Raw genomic sequence first — 15,238 nt, forward strand, 5'->3', positions numbered from 1 at the left:
TATGCCAGAAAACAGGCCGTGAACCGTGGGTGGACTTCCCATTGGTATTCCTCCGATTGTAGCAGAGGACATCAATGTAGGGTGCCATGTTCTTGCACGACGATAGAAATATACAACGGTTCTCATAGTGTGGATAAAGAGGCCAAGTATGGGTTGTTGTAACGCCATCCACTGTCCGACAAGCACCCTCTGGAGCTAACTAACTGGCTATTGTATGGATGTTAAGGCCGCATTCTTTCGGCATAGATCGTCCCATGCCGAATCAGATTCCAGTTCGGGGAGCGCGATGTCCACACAGGACGTGTGATGTGCTCATATTGCAGGTAATAGGTCATCAACCCAGCCGAGTGTGGTCAGCCATTATCATCCATCAAATACAATAAGTATCCATATATACTACGAACGAGGCGCATAAATCGTTGTAGGATGCCATCTTTCATATCGCAGCCATAACATTACTCCTAGGAAGCATATGTAGTGGCGTAAAAGCTCCTAACATAACGTCTCCCCAAATAAGAACATTTTTGCCACTGCATCAGACCATTTCCACACCAGTGCCAGCGTTGTAAAGCGCCACAATGCGTTCCACATGAAGATGCAGTTTCGGTTCACTCAAGATGGACAGGATTCCTTATTCGTCAAACCTCGGGGTGCATTTTCATGGATGTGGCTAGTGTCTGAACGTACAGAGACACCTTTCCATACACAGGCGTTGATATAAATCAACGTACACAGTTGAAAATGTGTGCGCTGACTGGAACTCGAACTCGGGATCTCCTGCTTACATGGCAGACGCTCTATCCATCTGAGCCACCGAGGGCACAGAGGGTACTGCGACTCCAGGTATTTATCCCTTGCTCGCTTCCCGTGAGACCCACATTCCCAACTTAATGTCCACACACTACATTCGTAGTGCCCCTGCCCATTACACTCATTACTCGCGGCAGACAATCTTACCGAGTCCCGTAAGATTTCGGGCAATGCGTGTGCATCCAGCACAGAAGAAGGTCAATGACCAGTTAGCCTTAACTATATGAAGATGGTATCTGTTCTTTCGGACATGTGGGAAAGAACAAATACCATCTTCATATATTTCCATACACAGACTGACGGGAGATCTTTCATGCACATGCAGCCACGGTGTCTCTACTACACTAAATTTCAGGCTTGCATAAATTCCACTTGTTCTTTTAATATTTGGGCTGTATATCGTTCAGTCATCTTCGGAGTGAGCCGGCTCCCGCTGAAGAAGGCTGAATAGTATACGACCTAAATATTAGAGGAAGAAGGGGAATTTTGCTGCTGCACGCACGATGTGCAATGGAATAGTCATTCCGCTGCGAAAACACAAGATGCACACGAGGTCTCTAGTCTCGGCAGGTGCTTTGAAAGATGCCCGCCTTTAGACATACAAGATAACGATATTGGAACTGGATTTTGCATGGACGATCCTGTCCAGTCGGCGACGGTATGTGAGGACAGTGGCAGGGAAGGCGAATGGTCGATTTATTGGGAGAATTCTAGTAAGTGTGGTTCATCGGTTGTTGTTGTTGTGGTCTTCAGTCCTGAGACTGGTTTGATGCAGCTCTCCATGCTACTCTATCCTGTGCAAGCTTCTTCATCTCCCAGTACCTACTGCAGCGTACATCCTTCTGAATCTGCTTAGTGTATTCATCTCTTGGTCTCCCTCTACGATTTTTACCCTCCACGCTGCCCTCTAATACTAAATTGGTGAACCCTCGATGTCTCAGAACATGTCCTACCAACCGATCCCCTCTCATAGTCAAGTTGTGGCACAAATTTCTCTTCTTCCCAATTCTATTCAATACCTCGTCATTAGTTATGTGATCTACCCATCTAATCTTCAGCATTCTTCTGTAGCACCACATATAGAAAGCTACTATTCTCTTTTTGTCTAAACCATTTATCATTCACGTTTCACTTCCATACATGGCTACACTCCATACAAATACTTTCAGAAACGACTTCCTCACATTTAAATCTATACCCTATGTTAACAAATTTTTCTTCTTCAGAAACGCTTTCCTTGCCATTGCCAGTCTACATTTTATATCCTCTCTACTTCGACTATCATCAGTTATTTTTCTCCCCAAGAAGCAAAACTCCTTTCCTACTTTAAGTATCTCATTTCCTAATCTAATTCACCCGACTTAATTCGACTACGTTCCATTATCCTCGTTTTGCTTTTGTTGATGTTCATCTTATACCCTCCTTTCATTACACTGTCCATTCCGTTCAACGGCTCTTCCAACTCCTTTGCTGCCTCTGACAGAATTACAATGTCATCGGCGAACCTCAAAGTTTTTATTTCTTCTCCATGGATTTTAATAACTACTCCGAACTTTTCTTTTGTTTTCTTTATTGCTTGCTCAATATACAGGTTGAATAACAACGTGGAGAGGCTACAACACTGTCTCACTCCCTTCCCAACCACTGCTTCCCTTTCATATCCCTCGACTCTAATAACTGCCATCTGCTTTCTGTACAAATGGTAAATAGCCTTTCGCTCCCTGTATTTTACCCCTGCCACCTTCAGAATTTGAAAGAGAGTATTCCAGTCAACATTGTCAAAAGCTTTCTCTAAGTCTACAAATGCTAGAAACGTAGGTTTGCCTTTCCTTAATCTTTCTTCTAAGACAAGTCGTAGGGTCAGTATAGGCCACATATCGGACGCCAGTGCGACCTATCCCTGAGTACTGGTCGAGTGTTTGGGATCCATACCATGTCAGATTAATGGAAGACATCGAAACAATTCAGAGTCGTGCTGCTAGATTTGTTATTGGTAGGTTCGAACAACACGTAAGTGTTATAGACATGCTTCAGGAACCCAAATAGGAATCCCTGGAGGGAAGGCGACATTCTTTTAGAGGAAAGCTATTGAGACAATTTGGAGAACCGGCATTTGAAGCTGACTGCATAATGATTCTCTTGCCTCCTACATGTTGTTGTTGTTGTTGTCTTCAGTCCTGAGACTGGTTTGATGCAGCTCTCCATGCTACTCTATCCTGTGCAAGCTTCTTCATCTCCCAGTACCTACTGCAACCTACATCCTTCTGAATCTGCTTATTGTATTCATCTCTTGGTCTCCCTCTACGATTTTTACCCTCTACGCTGCCCTCCAATACTAAATTGGTGATCCTTTGATGCCTCAGAACATGTCCTACCAACCGATCCCTTCTTCTGGTCAAGTTGAGCCACGAACTTCTCTTCTCCCCAATCCTACTCAATACTTCCTCATTAGTTACGTGATCTACCCATCTAATCTTCAGCATTCTTCTGTAGCACCACATTTCGAAAGCTTCTATTCTCTTCTTCTCCAAACTATTTATCGTCCATGTTTCACTTCCATACATGGCTACACTCCATACAAATACTTTCAGAAATGACTTCCTGACACTTAAATCTCTACTCGATGTTAAAAAATTTCTCTTCTTAAGAAACGCTTTCCTTGCCATTGCCAGTCTACATTTTATATCCTCTCTACTTCGAACATCATCAGTTATTTTGCTCCCCAAATAGCAAAACTCCTTTACTACGAGGCCTGTTCAGAAAGTAAGCTCCGATTGATTGCCAAATTGAAACCACAGTGAACATCAGAAATGTTTTACTTGTAACAATTAGCTACATCTTTCAGCTACTTCTCTACGTAGTCGCCGTTCTGACTTAGACTTTTGTCGTAGCGTTGTACCAACTTTTCAATAGCCTCATCATAGAAGGCAGCCGCCAGTGCTTTCCGCCAATTCTCCACGCTGGCCTACACCTCGTTGTCTGTGTCAAAATGTTGTCTTCAAAGACAGCGGTTCATGTGACCAGAGATGAAACTCAGGGGGAGACAAATGCGGACTGTATTGTGGGTAATCTCACATTTCCATTTGAAAACGATGCAGGAGCATCTTCATTGCCCCTGCAGAATGCGGCTGAGAATTGTCTTGAAGAAGAAACAGCACGACAGTTATGTAATGTTAGCTGCATAGCTTCAGGCGAAATTTCTCACCAGGCCCTCGTACTTGGCGGCAGACACTATTTTCTAGACATCTTTACGCACTCACTGCGAGCTCAGAAATGAGAAGAGCGACGTGATGCTAACTGGGGTTATACTAGAGACACTACCCAACACATCTGTGCAAAGCTTTATCGGATTTTCATAGTCGTTTCCATTTCACGACCGATCGGAGCTTACTTTCTGAACGCCCCTCGTACTTTAAGTGTCTCATTTCCTAATCTAATTCCCTCGGCATCACCCGACTTAATTCGACTACATTCCATTATCCTCGTTTTGCTTTTGTTGATTTTCATCTTATACCCTCCTTTCATGACACTGTCCATTCCATACAACTGCTCTTCCATGTCCTTTGCTGTCTCTGACAGAATTACAATGTCATCGGCGAACCTCAAAGTTTTTATTTCTTCTCCATGGATTTTAATACCTACTCCGAATTTTTCTTTTGTTTCCTTTACTGCTTGCTCAATATACAGATTGAATATCATCGGGGAGAGCCTACAACCCTGTCTTACTCCCTTCCCAACCACTGCTTCCCTTTCATGTCCCTCGACTCTTATAACTGCCATCTGGTTTCTGTACAAATTGTAAATAGCCTTTCGCTCCCTGTATTTTACCCCTGCCACCTTTAGAATTTGAAAGAGAGTATTCCACTCAACATTGTCAAAAGCTTTCTCTAAGTCTACAAATGCTAGAAACGTAGGTTTGCCTTTCCTTAATCTTCCTTCTAAGATAAGTCGTAAGGTCAGTATTGCCTCAGTGTTTCTACGGAATCCGAACTGAATATTCCCCGAGGTCGGCTTCTACTAGTTTTTCCATTCGTCTGTAATGAATTCGTGTTAGTATTTTGTAACTGTGGCTTATTAAACTGATTGTTCGGTAATTTTCACATCTGTCAACACCTGGTTTCTTTGCGATTGGAATTATTATATTCTTCTTGAAGTCTGAGGGTATTTCGCCTGTTTCATACATCTTGCTCACCAGATGGTAGAGTTTTGACAGGACTGGCTCTCCCAAGGCCGTCAGTAATTGCAATGGAATGTTGTCTACTCCGGGGGCCTTGTTCCGACTCAGGTCTTTCAGTGCTCTGTCAAACTCTTCACGCACTATCATATCTCCCATTTCATCTTCATTACATCCTCTCCCATTTCCATAATATGTCCTCAAGTACATCGCCCTTGTATAGACTCTCTATATACTCCTTCCACCTTTCTGCTTTCCCTTCTTTGCTTAGAAATGGGTTTCCTTCTGAGCTCTTGATGTTCATAAAAGTGGTTCTCTTATCTCCAAAGGTCTCTTTAATTTTCCTGTTGGCAGTATGTATCTTACCCCTAGTGAGATAAGCCTCTACATCCTTACATTTGTCCTCTAGCCATGCCTTCATAGCCATTTTGCACTTCCTGTCGATCTCATTTTTGAGACGTTTGTATTTCTTTTTGCCTGCTTCATTTACTGCATTTTTATATTTTCTCCTTCCATCAATTAAATTCAATATTTCTTCTGTTACCCAAGGATTTCTACTAGCCCCCGTCTTTTTACCTACTTGATCCTCTGCTGCCTTCACTACTTCATCCCTCAGAACTACCCATTCTTCTTCTACTGTATTTCTTTCCCCCATTCCTGTCAATTGTTCCCTTATGCTCTCCCTGAAACTCTGTACAACCTCTGGTTTAGTCAGTTTATCCAGGTCCCATCTCCTTAAATTCCCACCTTTTTGCAGTTTCTTCAGTTTTAATCTACAGTTCATAACCAATAGATTGTGGTCAGAGTCCCCTGGAAATGTCTTACAATTTAAAACCTGGTTCCTAAGTCTCTGTCTTACCATTATATAATCTATCTTCTAGTCTCTACAGGATTCTTCCATGTATTTAACCTTCTTTTATGATTCTTGAACCAAGTGTTAGTTATGATAAAGTTATGCTCTGTGCAAAATTCTACCAGACGGCTTCCTCTTTCATTTCTCTCACCCAATCCATATTCACCGACTATGTTTCCTTCTCTCCCTTTTCCTACTCTCGAATTCCAGTCACCCATGACTATTAAATTTTCGTCTCCCTTCACTACCTGAATAATTTCTTTTATTTCATCATACATTTCTTCAATTTCTTCGTCATCTGCAGAACTAGTTGGCATATAAACTTGTACTACTGTAGTAGGTGTGGGCTTCGTATCTATCTTGGCCACAACAATGCGTTCGCTGTGCTGTTTGTAGTAGCTTAACCGCATTCCTATTTCCCTATTCATTATTAAACCTACTCCTGCATTACCCCTATTTGATTTTGTGTTTATAACCCTGTATTCACCTGACCAGAAGTCTTGTTCCTCCTGCCACTGTACTTCACTAATTCCCACTATATCTAACTTTAACCTATCCATTTCCATTTTTAAATTTTCTAACCTACCTGCCCGATTAAGGGATCTGACATTCCACGCTCCTATCCGTTGAACGCCAGTTTTCTTTCTCCTGATAACGACATCCTCTTGAGTAGTCCCCGCCCGGAGATTCGAATGGGGGACTATTTTACCTCCGGAATATTTTACCCAAGAGGACGCCATCATCATTTAATCATACAGTAAAGCTGCATGCCCTCGGGAAAAATTACGGCTGTAGTTTCCCCTTGCTTTCAGCCGTTCGCAGTACCAGCACAGCAAGGCCGTTTTGGTTATTGTTACATGGCCAGTTCAGTCAATCATCCAGACTGTTGCCCCTGCAACTACTGAAAAGGCTGCTGCCCCTCTTCAGGAACCACACGTTGGTCTGGCCTCTCAACAGATACCCCTCCGTTGTGGTTGTACCTGCGCTACGGCTATCTGTATCGCTGAGGCACGCAAGCCTCCCCACCAACGGCAAGGTCCATGGTTCATGGGGGGTCTCCAACATACACTGCGCGTAATCACAGAGAAGATAAGATACGAAAAATTAGGGCTCATATGAAAGCATACAAACGGTCGTTTTTCGATTGTTCTGTTTGCGAATAGAGCAGGAAAGTAAATGACTAATAGTGGTACACGGTACCCTCCGGCAAGCGCCGTAAGGTGGATTGCGGAGTATCGATGTAGATGTAGATGTAGATGTCGGTGTAGATATGTTCCTGACTCCTGGAATATTACCAATAGCCTTTAAATAATACCACAGATGACATTCAGCTTCCAGTTCCCCTCGTACACAGCGTGGCTACAATCTTACAGTACTCCAGCAACCCAGAAAGTCATTCACATTTGGTTAACATGCCACCCCATTATCCTTCATCTCGAATATTATGGGCCAAATGCAAACGACATGCAGTCAAAATCACTATACAAAAGACGTCTGCCCACAAGAACTATTACAGGCATACAAAGTGATCTCATGGTGACGTACCATGTATGTTAACAAGCTGTCCTAGCAAAGTTTAGTTCACACAGCGCCATTATGTGACAATTAACTTTTTATTAATTTATTGATGCATTATTTGGTTCAGATGGCTCTGAGCACTATAGGACTTAACATCTGAGGCCATCAGTTTCCTAGAACTTAGAACTACTTAAACCTAACTAACCTAAGGACATCACACACATCCATGCCCGAGGCAGGATTCGAACCTGCGGCCGTAGCGGTCGCGCGGTTCCAGACTGAAACGCCTAGAACCGCTTGCCCACACCGTCCAGCGATGCATTATTTCCCGTTGTATATATTCTGTAATGGATTGTGCTTCTACTAAACTCTTTTGTTCATTGTCTACAACCACTATTACTCTTACGTATTCCTATGGCCACTTGGCTACAAGTAAGATGGATCACCATCCTTTTGGCATGAAGATGGTTTTCTTCTGAACAACCCTACTACTTTATACCTAATCTAAAAGAAACAACGTAGCTACCACACTACCGTTATCGAACGGTTAATACAATTTAAGTTATCATCAACGTATGACTGCATAATAATTTTAAAAATGATTCGTAATTCAAGTGGGAATAGGGAAACAACCTCCAACTTTGAGTCTCCATTTCCAGACTCAAAAATGGCTCAAATGGCTCTGAGCGCTATGGGACTTAACATCTGAGGTCCTCAGTCCCCTAGACTTAGAACTACCTAAACCTAACTAACCTAAGGACATCACACACATCCATTCCCGAGGCAGGATTGGAACCTACGACCGTGGCGGTCGAGCTATTCCGGCCTGAAGCGCCTAGAACCGCTAGGCCACCATTTCCACACTGCCAATATGCAGTTTTGCAATATACATGACCTCATTTATTGTTCAATTACGTATGACTCAGGTATCCTGTGTAGCCCATTTGTGGGTTTTTTGGAAATGCTGTGCTACAGATTCGTCCAGTATCTTCCTGGTTTCTTTCAAACTATTAATAAATGTCTGGTGTATAATGTCTCTATCAGCTAAGAGGCAGCTTGTGCACATATAGGACATTCAAATAGTTACTTAATCAGGAGGTCGTTCTGAAGCGCCATATTAACGTCTCCCAGACCGACAACGGCGGATAGAGTACTTAACCACTGATGAAGGGTATTACTTCCTTTGTTAGCTGCAGTTGCCTCATTTTTAATCTACCTCGGATAACAGGAGACGCTCTAAAAGATTATTGCCCAGTGGATACCATTTCCTGTTGCAGATGTCATTGACCTAAATTGACTTTTCTTACACATGATTTATTAAATGCTTGATGATCTAGTATAAAACTCACCTTTTCTTTAAAATCTCTCTTTTTGAACATACATTGCATATTAGAGTTTATTTGATAGTTTCAAAATATAGGTTGATTCTTCCGAGTAGTGCAGCGATATCTGATGTCGAAAAGCTTTTGTGCGTCTCAAAAGTAAACATCACCAACTTAGCTTTACATTATAAGGGAAAAAAATATATATGTAAGGTATCAACCCCAGCAATTGCCCCGCAAGAAAAATTGGTCCATAATCCAGATACAGCGCAGTTATGCCCTTCTGAAAGTACAGGTGTTAAGTTTCGCGCGCACCGGTTGTTTATCACTCGGTCCGCCCAATTGCAGCCGTCTAATGCCCTAGTGTGATGTACTGTAGTGAGTATGCGGTTTGTGGAACGCTGTTTTCACTTTGTTAACAATTGCACGTCTATTCGCCCTTGCGTTTCTCTGCATCAGTCGTTCACCCCTGTCATCTATGACCTGTGGTGTACCACAGTTGCCTCGGTGCCGGTTTTGGATAGTGCCATTTTGCCATACTCAGTATACTTTAACAACAGTGACACATGAACAGTTTACCATAAAGATCTGACTTCTGACCATCATCCAGTGAGTGGCAAACTGACCAAAGTATTGGATCGTATACGTCCACCAGCAAGAACGACCACCAATTGGAGCCACTACGCCGCGCGGGATTAGCCGAGCGGTCTCAGGCGCTGATGTCATGGACTGTGCGGCTAGTCCCGGCGGAGGTTCGAGTCCTCCCTCGGGCATGGGTGTGTGTGTTTGTCCTTAGGATAATTTAGGTTAAGTAGTGTGTAAGCTTAGGGACTGATGGCCTTAGCATTTAAGTCCCATAAGATTTCACACACATTTGAACATTTTGGAGCCACTACAAGGCATTTCTCAACAACAATATCTGCCCTACTTCTGTCACAGACCTTTTTGAAGAGTCCATTGCTATTTTCTCGGGAAAGATAAAGAGGGCCTTTCCCCAAGCATCCATAACCATCGGACCCCACACTTGGCATCACGACCAGTTCTCGTCTTTACTCGAAGACTTGAAGGGTCTTGAAAAAAAAAGTCGCAAATGGTGGCACCGTTTCGGAATCCAGAGGATCGACGAGAACTGAAACACCTCTCAAGAGAACTACACTATCGCACGGTGGAACACAGATTAGAAGTCTGGGAAGAAAAAATGGCTACAGTGAGACTTCAGTATAGGAGTGCGAGTACTCCGCACCCCACGACCAGCCAACCTAGCCATTCAGGGCCCAACAGGTCACACCTACGACCCGCTAGGACAGGCAGCACTGTTCGGCTGTACCTACATGCACAAAACGCATTGGACGTCATGGAAGAACTCGAAGAAACTAGCAGGGTAATCCAACAGGCGGAGGACATTCAACAAGCTGCAAAAAGGAATGACCCTCTTCTAAGAACACCAGCGGAAGCCAGTGCTATCGTTCACAACCTCGGATCACTCTCGGCCTCAAGAGTTGATGGGATCACAACGAACAACTCAGACAGCTGCCGAGGAACCCATAGGTGCACACAATGAGGGTCTTCAATGGTTGTCTCTAACTGAGTTCCTTCAAATCATCTTGGAAAATAGCTCACCTTGTACCGATCCCCAAGCCAGAAACGTTACTGACAAACCATCGGCCCATCAGTTTGTTGCCTACTTTATCAAAGGTCCTCGAAAGGATACTCTTAATACGACTTTGATAACCCTTTGGCATGCAGGACGTAATTAGATTAGATCAGTTCGCCTTTCAAACAAGGCTATCAGGGGCCTTTCAAACAAGGCTATCGGGGGAACTTCAACCGACGTGCCTTATGGAATGTATAGCATACAAAACGAATCGCTCAAACTAGACTGCGGCTACTTTCCTGGATGTCGAAAAAGCCTACTACCGAGTGTGGAAAGACAAACTGGTTGCCAGGTTTCACGCCTTAGGATCGATACTGGACTACCGCATCAAGACTGTTGACAGTTTCTTCTAAGGACGGCGCTTCTATGTGAAGGTAAACGGACAACGCTCCAGTACGTTGCAGTTACAAGAAGGCCTACCACAAGTGTCCATCCTCTCGCCAATGTTTTTATATTATACGTGATTGACATGCCAGTACTCCCACAGATTGTCCTCGTGCAGTTCAACGACGACACCGCGTTATTAACAAGCAGTCGAAGCATCACCGCGACATCACAGAACAATGGACAACGGCACTACATATAAAACTTAATCATACGAGATGAGAGACGCTCTCTTCAGCAGTCGACGACCTGACCTTCGTGACAGCCTCGTTATAAACAACATTCCAGTCCCTTGGACTGATCATGTCCGTTATTTAGGATTCATAACTGGTAAAAAAATTATTCTTCAAGGAACAAGTCAAAGCTAAAAAGGATAGAACGTTGCGCCTTATTTACTGCTTGTACTCTCTTCTCGCCAGTTTTCACATGTCCGTAATCACAAAACTTAAGCTATACCCAGAAACGATCCTCCATGTTATACGGCTGTTCCTCCTGGGGTGCCACAAGCAACACAAATACCAAACAACTGTAGGTATTGCAAGATAGCTGTCTTCGGCTCAGTCCCAAAGCCGCTCGGTGGGTCCGAAAGAGGGACCTCCACCAAGATCTTGACATCGAGCCCATCCTCGACACCATCAGGAAGATAACACGTAAGCTCCTTGGCACCATCGAAGACCTCCGGCCGACCTCCCGCCATCTGGACTGCGTCAGATCTGTTGCCCCACGATGTTGGCACCGGATTCAGGTATCACAGGCTATCATCGAGGCTCCTCAGTAACCAACAAAAACGTGAAGGAATCACTATCATAGAAGGGCTCATTGACCCAGACGCTGCAGTCCTTACGAGTAAATAAAGAGAACAATACCCATCTACCTTCTAGCCACACAGTGGTAACACTTCTCTTACAATACATATTGAAAACAAAAAAGAAAAAAGCTAACAGTTTACAAACTTGGCTGTTTCTGAAATGCTTCCACCCTTGGCCAGAAAAGCAATGATCATGTTCTTTTGGACGTCAAATAAATTGCTCCATTTCTGCATTATGACAACTGAACTGTTTACCGCCTCCCCCCGACATGCTCTATACACCCTCCACTACTAGTGCTGCCACCTGCCTTCTCCGAGTAGTTATTTGCTCGTTGACGTCGAATATAGGCGGTGACCACGTTAATGTGACTTCACTGTATAAACTGCCCAGTATGCCAAATGTGATTTGAAAATGTGAGGATGATTTCGTTTTCTGGCTATTAAGTTGTCGCAAAACTCAGCACTGAACTTGTTCACTACAGGGAGCAGTGCCCGAACTTCTATACAAAGCGGGCTCCACGCGGAGAATGGCAACACGCTATACAGGGTGTCCTAGGAGGAGTGGTCAATATTCAGGTACAAAGGGCATTCAAAAAGTTTTGCACAGTCGTCTCTAATTTTTTTTATTTTTTGCAGGAGTAGAATGAAATTTTTTGTGAACATACAGGAATGACTATTCGAAGCAAAAAAAGTCTAGTAAACATGGGCATTAAAATGAAACAAATTTCTTATACTGAAAGCTCTCTGCTTTCCGTATTTTGAGAAGTGGTGGTATGGACCAAAACAAGAAAAAAACTCAAGTAAAGAAGGGCTCCAAATTGCATACTTTTAGAGCTATGACCACTTGTTCAATTGAAGACATGTACACTACTGGCCATTAAAATTGCTACACCACGAATATGGCGTGCTACAGGCGCGAAATTTAACCGACAGGAAGAAGATGCTGTGATATGCAAATGATTAGCTTTTCAGAGCTTTCACACAAGGCTGGCGCCGGTGGCGACACCTACAACGTGCTGACATGAGGAAAGTTTCCAACCGATTTCTCATACACAAACTGCAGTTGACCGGCGTTGCCTGGTGAAACGTTGTTGTGATGCCTCGTGTAAGGAGGAAAATGCGTACCATCACGTTTCCGACTTTGATTAAGGTCGGATTGTAGCCTATGGCGATTGCGGTTTATCGTATCGTGACATTGCTGCTCGCGTTGTTCGAGACCCAGTGACTGTTAGCAGAATATGGAATCGGTGGGTTCAGGAGGGTAATACGGAACGCCATGCTGGATCCCAACGGCTTCGTATCACTAGCAGTCGAGATGACAGGCATTTTATTCGCATGGCTGTAACGGATCGTGCAGCCACGTCTCGATCCCTGAGTCAACAGATGGGGACGTTTGCAAGACAACAACCATCTGCACGAACAGTTCGACGACGTTTGCAGCAGCATGGACTATCAGCTCGGAGACCATGGCTGCGGTTACCGTTGACGCTGCATCACACACATGGTGTACTCAACGACGAACCTGGGTGCACGAATGGCAAAACATCATTTTTTCGGATGAATTCAGGTTCTGTTTACAGCATCATGATGGTCGCATCCGTGTTTGGCGACATCGCAGTGAACGCACATTGGAAGCGTGTATTCATCATCGCCATACTGGCGTATCACCCAGCGTGATGGTATGGGGTCCATTGGTTACACGTCTCGGTCACCTCTTGTTCGCATTGACTGCACTTTGAACAGTGGACGTTACATTTCAGATGTGATACGACCCGTGGCTCTACCATTCATTCGATCCCTGCGAAACCCTACATTTCAGCAGGATAATGCACGGCGCATGTTGCAGGTCCTGTACGGGCCTTTCTGGATATAGAAAATGTTCGACTGCTGCCCTGGCCAGCACATTCTGCAGATCTCTCCCCAACTGAAAACGTCTGGTCAATGGTGGCCGAGCAACTGGTTCGTCACAATATGCCAGTCACTACTCTTGATGAACTGTGGTATCATGTTGAAGCTGCATGGGCAGCTGTACCTGTGCACGCCATCCAAGCTCTGTTTGACTCAATGTCCAAGCGCTTCAAGGCCGTTATTAGGGCCAGAGGTGGTTTTTCTGGGCACTGATTTCTCAGGATCTATGCACCCAAATTGCGTGAAAATGTAACCACATGTCAGTTCTAGTATATGGCTCTGAGCACTATGGGACTCAACATCTTAGGTCGTAAGTCCCCTAGAACTTAGAACTACTTAAACCTAACTAACCTAAGGACATCACACACACCCATGCCCGAGGCAGGATTCGAACCTGCGACCGTAGCAGTCCCGCGGTTCCGGACTGCAGCGCCAGAACCGCACGGCCACCGCGGCCGGCAGTTCTAGTATAATATATTTGTCCAATGAATACCCGTTTATCATTTTCATTTCTTCTTGGTGTAGGAATTTTAATGGCCAGTGGTGTATTTCACAGTAGCAAAGATGAAGAAGTGGTCATAGCTCTTAAGGTACACACTTTGGAGCTCATGTTTACTGGACTTTTTTCTTATTTTAGTCCGTACTACCACCTCTCAAAATATGGAAAGCACAGAGCTAGCAGTAGAAGAGATCTGTTTCATAGTATCTAAGATGAAGTGCTCATAGCTATTAAGATAAGTATTTTAGAGCTCATATTTACTAGACTTTTTTGCTTCGAATGATGTTTCCTGCCATGACGCTGAATATCGACCATTTCTCTTGGCACACCCCGCAAAAAAGGTGTAACTGAAAGGTACGAGCGAACTTTCACGACACATGTTATACGGACATGAGTTACCAACAGTCAACTTTGGCAGCTTTAAAAGGTTGAAATGTCCCTGATGGATTTGTTATTCAGGTTACATCTAATAACCAGTCCACATCCGAAGTCATTAAGCTTTTCTATCGACCCATTGTGCTGCTTACTGCTTCACTACTACAGGTAACAACACAATACTCCGCACCTCCTTTTATGCTGGTGGGTTCGCCCCTCGTCATATCTGGAGGTCAATTCCGCAAAATGTAGGGGTATCAGGATACTTAGAGCCAGATACCGTAATGGATACATCTTTGGTGCACTAAATACCACAATGTGATGTTACAAGAAGTAGATCATACACATACAGGTTTCTTATAATTTAGCTTTCGCTACTTGACAGGGCCACCATGAAAATCGAGTGGTCATATGACAATGAAACTTTTTGGAAACATTTGTAAGAACATGCGTAGGACAAATGGATAAAACGTTGAAAGAAATACATTTGAACCATTTCAGCATGAGAGAACAACATTTGCTAATTGAGTATCATGTTTATGTTCCAGATTACGAACGTTGCTCACAAGGGAACCTCCCCATCGCACCCCCCTCAGATTTAGTTATAACTTGGCACAGTGGATAGGCCTTGATAAACTGAACACAGATCAATTGAGAGAACAGGAAGAAGTTGTGTGGAACTGTGAAGAAATAAGCAAAATATACAAACTGGTCATCAGTCTTGGCCACATAGGCAACATAGAGGAGAACGTAAGCTCGGGAGCGCCGTCGTACCGTGGTAGAGTGAGCAGCTGCAGAAGGAGAGGTCCTTGGTTCAAGTCTTCCCGCGAGCGAAAATTTTACTTTCTTTATTTTTGCATAGTTATTATCTGTCCGTTCGTTCATTGACGTCTCTGTTCACTGCAATAAGTTTAGTGTCTGTGTTTTGCGACC

This window comes from Schistocerca americana, chromosome X, assembly GCF_021461395.2.
Source record: "Schistocerca americana isolate TAMUIC-IGC-003095 chromosome X, iqSchAmer2.1, whole genome shotgun sequence".
In the NCBI taxonomy this organism is placed as follows: Eukaryota; Metazoa; Arthropoda; class Insecta; order Orthoptera; family Acrididae; genus Schistocerca; species Schistocerca americana.